Raw genomic sequence first — 8,751 nt, 5'->3', positions numbered from 1 at the left:
TCTTGAATTATTTGTGCCAACTGATCTTGTACTTCCCGGATTTCTCTTTTGTGTTGCGTATTAATTTGATTCTGATTTTGTTTGAATTTGCTAATTTGTTCGTATTCTTCCGTGTCGTTGAAGCCTACGGGTCTTGTGTCCTTCAGATCATCATGAACCTTTGTAGATAACTTAGTGAAGTGATCCGAAAGTTCGGCTACTTTCTCCAATAGGGAAGTGATTTCCGCAGTGTGTTTTTCTGAACCAAGTTTCAGAGTGTCCATTTGTGTTGAAATCGTATCTACAGTGTCGTTAAATTTTTCCTGAGTTTTTGCAAGTTGCGTAACCGAATCAGTAGATGCAACTGGTCAATTTTAGCTTGCAAGGTGTCGTGATTTTCATAAACAATAGTATGCAGTTCTTTTGTGGCTGCTTCGTGATTCTGTAATGCATTTTAATGACGCGAAAAAATTGGTTGAAAATGCTCACGAATTTGTGTTTTTACGTCATTACAGACTTTTTGACATTTAGATTCGATTTTAAGTAACTCAGCAGTTAAACCTTCACGTGTTTGTTCAAGCATGATGTCTAACTTTAGAAGCTGTTGCTGTGACTGTTTTTGATTTTGTTCCACTGAGTCTAACTTCTGAAGATTTTGTTCCATTGCGTCTAACTTTTCCTGTGTTTGTCTCTGATTTTGTTCCATTGTATCTAACTTTTGAAGATTTTGTTCCATTGTGTCTAACTTTTGAAACTTTTGTCCCATTTGTTCCATTAATTGTAATAACAATGCACAGGTGTCTGAAACTTGTTCCTGAGGCGGTGCATTTGAACCGGCAATATTCGCATTTTGAAAAGCAGAAAATGTGTCTTGACTTATTTGAGAAAACGGTGAGGACGCAAAACCTGAATCTACAGTATTTGTAAGATTGTGTCCTGTCATTTCGGAATCCTGAGGCGAGCTGTTGTCGACCGATCGCTCGATAATGCTTCCCTGTTCACCATTTGTTTCACTGTCTACGCCATTATATGCCGCCCGCTCCAATTCCCTGTGCACAATTACCAAATTACTACTTTGAATGTCTGTTAATTCATTACACAGTGGTGCTGATAAGCTACGCTCGTCGTCACTATTATTTCTCAGTTTACTTTGGAACCTAGTGTTACGTTTTTCACACGCCATTCACGCCTTTATTGTCACAATATTTCGCACGATAAGACAGAAAAGAACAATTTGAAGAGCAAAATAAGAAAACACATTAACATAGCACTGAAAATAATATCTAGTTAATTGCAAGCGCAGCTGCGAAATACTTGGTGCAAATATACATGCATTCCACAACTGTTTTACTGTACAACAACGAAAAACTACAACTACAAAGGAAATTCTCTCTATAATTACGCGCTAGCAATGAACAATAGCTACACTAATTACACAAATTACAAGAAAAATCAGAAGATTCCAGTGGGGTATCCTCGGCTAAGGGTCGACTTATGAAACGTCCCCTTAGAAAAATTATACATGACTGAGCTTAAACTGACACACAATATTTTTTGCGCAACACAGTCTTACTTTCAAAAATCCCTACAAAAGTATGGCCCTGACTAACAATAACCTATACCTTTCAAAAACCAATTACCTCACAAAAATCTTCATTACTGGAACTACTGCAATACAGCGAGCGCCACTACTGCCAGCTAAATAAAAGATTCTAACTACTGAAGGGACTAACTACTGATAGGCATAGTTAGCAAATGAAAGATTTTGATAAAGAACAAACAATGTATTTACTTTAATAGTGTTCAAAAGTCCTAATATAAATATGTATCACTTCATAACATTCAGTCTTACAAATTTACTGACTCTGATGGACACATGTCCAGATCATTCGCTCTCAAAACTACGCCATCTCTCTCCCCACATCCACCACTGCTAGGGGCTCACCTCCAAATGCGCAACGCTACGCGCTGTTAGCATCCAACTGCCCAACACTACAATAGCAAATATTGCAACAATGCCGGCCAGCCTCAGACTGCACACAGCACAGTCAGTGATTTTCATATAGAGCGCTACATGGCGTTACCAACATAAAAACCTAAACAGCCTACTTACAAACGGTCTGCTCCGCCAAGCAAGTAAGTTTTATATAAATGTCCTCATGAGATATTTGGCTTCATTTTACTGCTGGATATTTAAGTGAGGTACCAGGTGATCGAAAAGTCAGTATAAATTGAAAAAACTGAATAAATCACGGAATAATGTAGATAGAGAGGTACAAATTGCCACACATGGTTGGAATGACATGGGGTTTTATTACAACCACAAAAATACAAAAGTTCAAAAATTTCCAACAGATGGCTCTTCATCTGATCAGAATATCAATAATTAGCATAACAAAGTAAGACAAAGCAAAGATTATGTTCTTTAGAGGAAATACTCAATATGTCCACCATCATTCCTCAGCAATAGCTATAGTCGAGGAATAATGTTGTGAACAGCACTGTAAAGCATGACCGGATTTGTGGTGAGGCATTGGGGTCGGATGTTGCCTTTCAGCATCCCTAGAGATGTCTGTCAATCACAATACACTTGCGACTTCAGGTAACCCAAAGCCAATAATCCCACTGACTGAGGTCTGGGGACCTACAAGGACAAGCATGACGAAAGTGGCGGCTGAGCACACGATCCTCACCAAACGACGAGCGCAAGAGATCTTTCACGTGTGTAGCAATATGGGGTGGAGCGCCATCCAGCATTATCATCGTATGTTGCAGCAGGTGTTTATCAGCCAGGCTGGGGATGATGCGATTGTGTAACATATCGGCGTACCTCTCACCCCTCATGGTAGCAGTCACTGACGTTCTGTTCTCCAGCGCCGTCTGTCGGATATTTTGTGTTGTGAACTTTGTTTTTTCTTCGGTGATAATTATTCCCCATGCGATTCCAAGCATGTGCGCCAATTTTTACCTCTCTATGTACTTAATTCCATGTTTTATTATGTTTTAAAATTTATACTGACTTTTTGATCACCCGATATATTGTATCTTGTTACAACATGTAATTTCATTGCAGCTGTTCCAAAATGTCTTTGGAACATTTCAAAGATGAAGATCAAATGGAAACTATTAGGAGATTGTATGATGGTAAAACTAAGAGGGAGGAGGATCGGTATTTAATAGGACCGATAGAGCATTCATCTGCACAAAGGATAAGGAGCTGAAAAGAGAATCCAACATTTGTGAAGAAAGGTAAATACAGATTCTTTGTTATGAAACAGACTGAAAGTATACACGTATCTCGCAATGCATTTTACAGTCAACATACTGTGGGTGATAAGGTAGTTGCATGCTTAACATCGCTCCTTGTTAATGACCTGCCTCCAGATGACCATAGAGAAAATTGTATTATCATGGGAAATGCAGTTGGATCTGATGTCATTGCTAAGATTGATGCTCATATTCGACCTTTCCCAACCCACTAGTCACACTATAATGAGAAAAGTATTATATATTTGCATTCGAACTTAAATGTGAAAAACACACACAACTTGTTTTGTGAAAAACACCCAGAATTACAGTAAATTATGAATATTATCTGAAAAACTTCGATCAAAATTTTCATTATGGGTACAAACGGCCAAAAGTAGAAGTATGTTCTGCCTGTGAGGAGCTTCTAGCAAAAATAAAATCTCCGATCCAGAATGAAGTTGCAAAACGAGTGGCTGTCGCAGAATTGATGGTTCACAATTGAGGCGAATCGAAGTGTTATAAAAAACCACAAGAGGTGAAAAGAATGATGTTGTCGGCCTAGTGTTTGATTATATGTAAAATGTTCTCCTTTCTTGTCTTCCTGCAAAGGAAATGTTCTACTTACGAAATCTGTGGTTTTTTACATTTGCAATACATAACCTTAAAGACTGTACAGCACAGTTTTAATGTTGCAATGAAGGACAAGACAATCGAGGTCCCAATGAAGTGTGCACATTTCTCAGTGACTACATAAGTGGATTATCTGACACAGTGAAAGAACTACATGCGTTCAGTGATTCTTGGGGCAGGCAAAATATCTCGCAATGACTGGAAAATTTCAAATAATTCTGTATTATTTTCACGTTCGAAATCACTCCATCTTCCCATGTGATAGTGATTTTGCCATTATCAAAAGAGACATACAACAAGTAAAACCTATTCTGTCAAACAGTATGTGGAAATGATAGTTAATTCAACAAAAACACTGAATTTTTTTCAAGTCAAGATTATAGAACATAAAGATATTAGTGACTTTATGGAATGTTGGTGTCACCACTTTAAAAAACTCTTCATTTGCCATAAACTGTCAAGCAAAGGAAGGATTTTTGCTTGCCGAATTTCGGCATTTGACCTGTAATCATCAGAATCTAGGGTATGTCGTTTGTTCAGAATGGACAGATGGACTGCTCTGCAATACATACAGCCCTTTTAAAGGAAATCTAATACCCGATTATCCCTGAACTGTAGCATACAACAATAAGATTCCTATAAACACAGATAAACTGCAAGGTTTAAATAACGAAGTACATTCCATTAGAGTATGAAGAGTTTATTAACAAGTTAATTCAGTGGCCCTTAGGAAATAATGATTTCCAGTCTGATGGAGAAGATTAGGACTTCCAGAAAGACAACATAGCATAATCTGATGGAGAAGATAAAAAAGTGTTAAAGAATATTGTTAATTAATTTTTCTTACTGTGCTACAGTACTTTGTTGCTCTGAAGATGTTTTACAAGGTAAATGTCAATGTTCTCAATTGGTTAGTAACACAAATAAAAATAAATAGCCGTGTAAACCTATGTTAATGTGACATTCCTCGCAAACTCCCCACGAGGGGATCATTTATTGGAAAAGGGAAGAATGTCCACCAACTTCCAAAGAGAACCGCTTCAAAAATATTTATCGTATGCCCTGCTACGACACATCATTGTGTACAGAGAACATAGTTCTACAAGTTTGTAATGGATAACAAAACTAAGAAACAATATCGTAAGTGTTAACAAGTTCTGTTTAGTTTTCTCCAAACAGAGGCGATTAGACTTTCTTCTTCAGAGGAATTTGAAAATGCAAGAAACACACTTGTCACTTTAGGCCTTACTGAAAAATTTGACTTACGAATAACATATACATTCTGAAGCGAAATTCTAAAGTCGCCAGATGCACATGTGCCCTCTGCTGACAACTTGTGTTTTATAGTGTTCAGTTACTATGCTTTAAAAGTTCTGCCAAGAAATTAACCCTTTCTGTAGCCAATCCCCAGTTCTCACAAGCACGAGTCAAACTTTTGTGCAAACATTACATGTTCACCACAGTCAGAGGAAAACAAATAATACAAAGTGACGAAAACGATTTGCACCCATCAAAATTTACTGAAAATATGTATCAGGATATTATCCACAACCTGGTTATGTGAAGCATCCTGAGATTAAAAGCTTACAGCTTTATTAGACGCAACACGCAGTCACCACCTGTCAGATGGGTGCTGACGTGAGATAGCAAAGGCATGTGTTGTTGCATTCAGGTGGGGTGGGGTGGGGGGGGGGGGGGGGGGAGCCTGAAGGGTGCGACAGTTGCCATAGAATGCAGGACGATATGCCTCACATTGATACCTCGAAGATGGGAAGGATTCAGGGATAATACGAAAGCATACTGCCGCTTCACTCCTCACTACAGTATCGTTACTTGATAGTTCGTTACTCCAAAACACACTTCCAGTGATGTGATTGTATATTAATGTTTTTGTACTGAAAGTTTACAGAAATAAAATAAACGTCCTATAGATCTACTCCCATGTAAACATAGCGTGATGGGTACCTTATGACATAAACAGACTGTTTCACTAAATGTACAACAGTTCACACTGCTGACACTTCCTGGCAGATTAAAACTGTGTGCCCGACCGAGACTCGAACTCGGGACCTTTGCCTTTCGCGGGCAAGTGCTCTACCAACTGAGCTACCGAAGCACGACTCACGCCCGGTACTCAAAGCTTTACTTCTGCCAGTACATCGTCTCCTACCTTCCAAACTTTACAGAAGCTCTCCTGCGAACCTTGCAGAACTAGCACTCCTGAAAGAAAGGATATTGCGGAGACATGGCTTACCCGCAGCCTGGGGGATGTTTCCAGAATGAGATTTTCACTCTGCAGCGGAGTGTGCGCTGATATGAAACTTCCTGGCAGATTAAAACTGTGTGCCCGACCGAGACTCGAACTCGGGACCTTTGCCTTTCGCGGGCAAGTGCTCTACCAACTGAGCTACCGAAGCACGACTCACACCCGGTACTCACAGCTTTACTTCTGCCAGTACCTCGTCTCCTACCTTCCAAACTTTACAGAAGCTCTCCTGCGAACCTTGCAGAACCAGCACTACTGAAAGAAAGGATATTGCGGAGACATGGCTTAGCCACAGCCTGGGGGATGTTTCCAGAATGAGATTTTCACTCTGCAGCGGAGTGTGCGCTGATATGAAACTTCCTGGCAGATTAAAACTGTGTGCCCGACCGAGACTCGAACTCGGGACCTTTGCCTTTCGCGGGCAAGTGCTCTACCAACTGAGTTACCGAAGCACGACTCACGCCCGGTACTCACAGCTTTACTTCTGCCAGTACCTCGTCTCCTACCTTCCAAACTTTACAGAAGCTCTCCTGCGAACCTTGCAGAACTAGCACTCCTGAAAGAAAGGATATTGCGGAGACATGGCTTAGCCACAGCCTGGGGGATGTTTCCAGAATGAGATTTTCACTCTGCAGCGGAGTGTGCGCTGATATGAAACTTCCTGGCAGATTAAAACTGTGTGCCCGACCGAGACTCGAACTCGGGGCCTTTGCCTTTCGCGGGCAAGTGCTCTACCAACTGAGCTACCGAGCACTTGCCCGCGAAAGGCAAAGGTCCCGAGTTCGAGTCTCGGTCGGGCACACAGTTTTAATCTGCCAGGAAGTTTCATATCAGCGCACACTCCGCTGCAGAGTGAAAATCTCATTCTGGAAACATCCCCCAGGCTGTGGCTAAGCCATGTCTCCGCAATATCCTTTCTTTCAGGAGTGCTAGTTCTGCAAGGTTCGCAGGAGAGCTTCTGTAAAGTTTGGAAGGTAGGAGACGAGGTACTGGCAGAAGTAAAGCTGTGAGTACCGGGCGTGAGTCGTGCTTCGGTAGCTCAGTTGGTAGAGCACTTGCCCGCGAAAGGCAAAGGTCCCGAGTTCGAGTCTCGGTCGGGTACACAGTTTTAATCTGCCAGGAAGTTTCATATCAGCGCACACTCCGCTGCAGAGTGAAAATCTCATTCTGGAAACATCCCCCAGGCTGTGGCTAAGCCATGTCTCCGCAATATCCTTTCTTTCAGGAGTGCTAGTTCTGCAAGGCTCGCAGGAGAGCTTCTGTAAAGTTTGGGAGGTAGGAGACGAGGTACTGGCAGAAGTAAAGCTGTGAGTACCGGGCGTGAGTCGTGCTTCGGTAGCTCAGTTGGTAGAGCACTTGCCCGCGAAAGGCAAAGGTCCCGAGTTCGAGTCTCGGTCGGGCACACAGTTTTAATCTGCCAGGAAGTTTCATATCAGCGCACACTCCGCTGCAGAGTGAAAATCTCATTCAGTTCACACTGCTGTTAGCGAAATATTATCTGTGAAGTGAGATTACAAGACATATGACAGCTATCAGTGTACGTATGTAGAAGTGATTTAAATAAAAGCCATTGCCATCAGCTCCAGTGTTCTCGTACACATGTTTGGTATTGCTGTCGGATATGCATGAACGCATTTACCGAATAAAAACAGAGATTAGCAACTAAGATTATAACAGAATGTATGAAACGTAACAGAGACTCTCTGAGAATTCAGACAGAGACTTTGCAGCTAACACGAACATCTGTGACTAAATGAAGCCATTAGCAGAAGACATCTCCATTCAGGGATGTGGTATTGTCAGAATTGGCACAGTTCTATTTCAGACACATTGTTATGGGAGGGGGTGACTTGAGTTTTAGTTTATTAAAAATTCATTTTTCTATCAATATCCGCTAATTATCACCAAAATCAGTAAATTTTGTCGATATCATGAATTTGTGTCAGAATCTATTCGTATAAGTAATTTTTTTATTAATTTCCTACAGATTTTCACAGTAACATGTTTTCACCAACAACTGCTGCACCCTACATGAGACAGTGTGTGTTGATACTGCAGGTAGTACGAGTGTCACAAGGGTACGGATGTGACAGTCATTAAGCGAACTATATACACTATCAACCTATCTAGCACGATTAGGGCCTTGTACTTTACTCTCTTCTTTTCCATTACATTGATTTTTATTGCTTTTCCTTCTTTATCACAATGATCTTGTAAAGAATGAATTAGAGAAGTCAAAAATCTGGCTATTATGATTTCTCACTGTCACTAGCTGATACGATGAAAGTGAGCTCATTTGTGGAAATGCACGCCAGCAGCATATAAGGATGAATTTAACAGCACCCCAGGGATATTGTATTGACGTCATTAGAAAGGACAGAACGAACCACTAGCTCATCTTGATTTGTCTCTCACAGTAAACATCAAGCAAGTAAGTAGAAGCAAATGGGCACGTAATGCTGATGTAGGTATTTTCCTGACAATTTATAAAATCATTAACATGCGACAGAAAAATGGCGTGCCACACATCACACATTCAAATTTTTGTCTGACAGACTCCTGTGACGATTGGGAGTGCAACTAGAGTTTTCAATTTTTCAGTGAAATCTAGGAATTTAGCATTGCAA

The 8,751-nt window shown here is 40.7% G+C and overlaps 1 non-coding gene across 1 annotated transcript; it reads right to left on the bottom strand.

The window, feature by feature from the left end:
- Positions 1-6,803: 6,803 nt before the first annotated feature.
- Trnas-cga (transfer RNA serine (anticodon CGA)) lies at positions 6,804-6,877 on the bottom strand. The gene has a single exon. It is a non-coding gene; the product is annotated as a tRNA-Ser (tRNA).
- Between the last annotated feature and the right edge of the window lie 1,874 nt (positions 6,878-8,751).

This window comes from Schistocerca serialis, chromosome 5 (genome assembly GCF_023864345.2).
Source record: "Schistocerca serialis cubense isolate TAMUIC-IGC-003099 chromosome 5, iqSchSeri2.2, whole genome shotgun sequence".
NCBI classification, from domain to species: domain Eukaryota; kingdom Metazoa; phylum Arthropoda; class Insecta; order Orthoptera; family Acrididae; genus Schistocerca; species Schistocerca serialis.
This window is presented reverse-complemented; position numbering and strand designations above follow the sequence as displayed.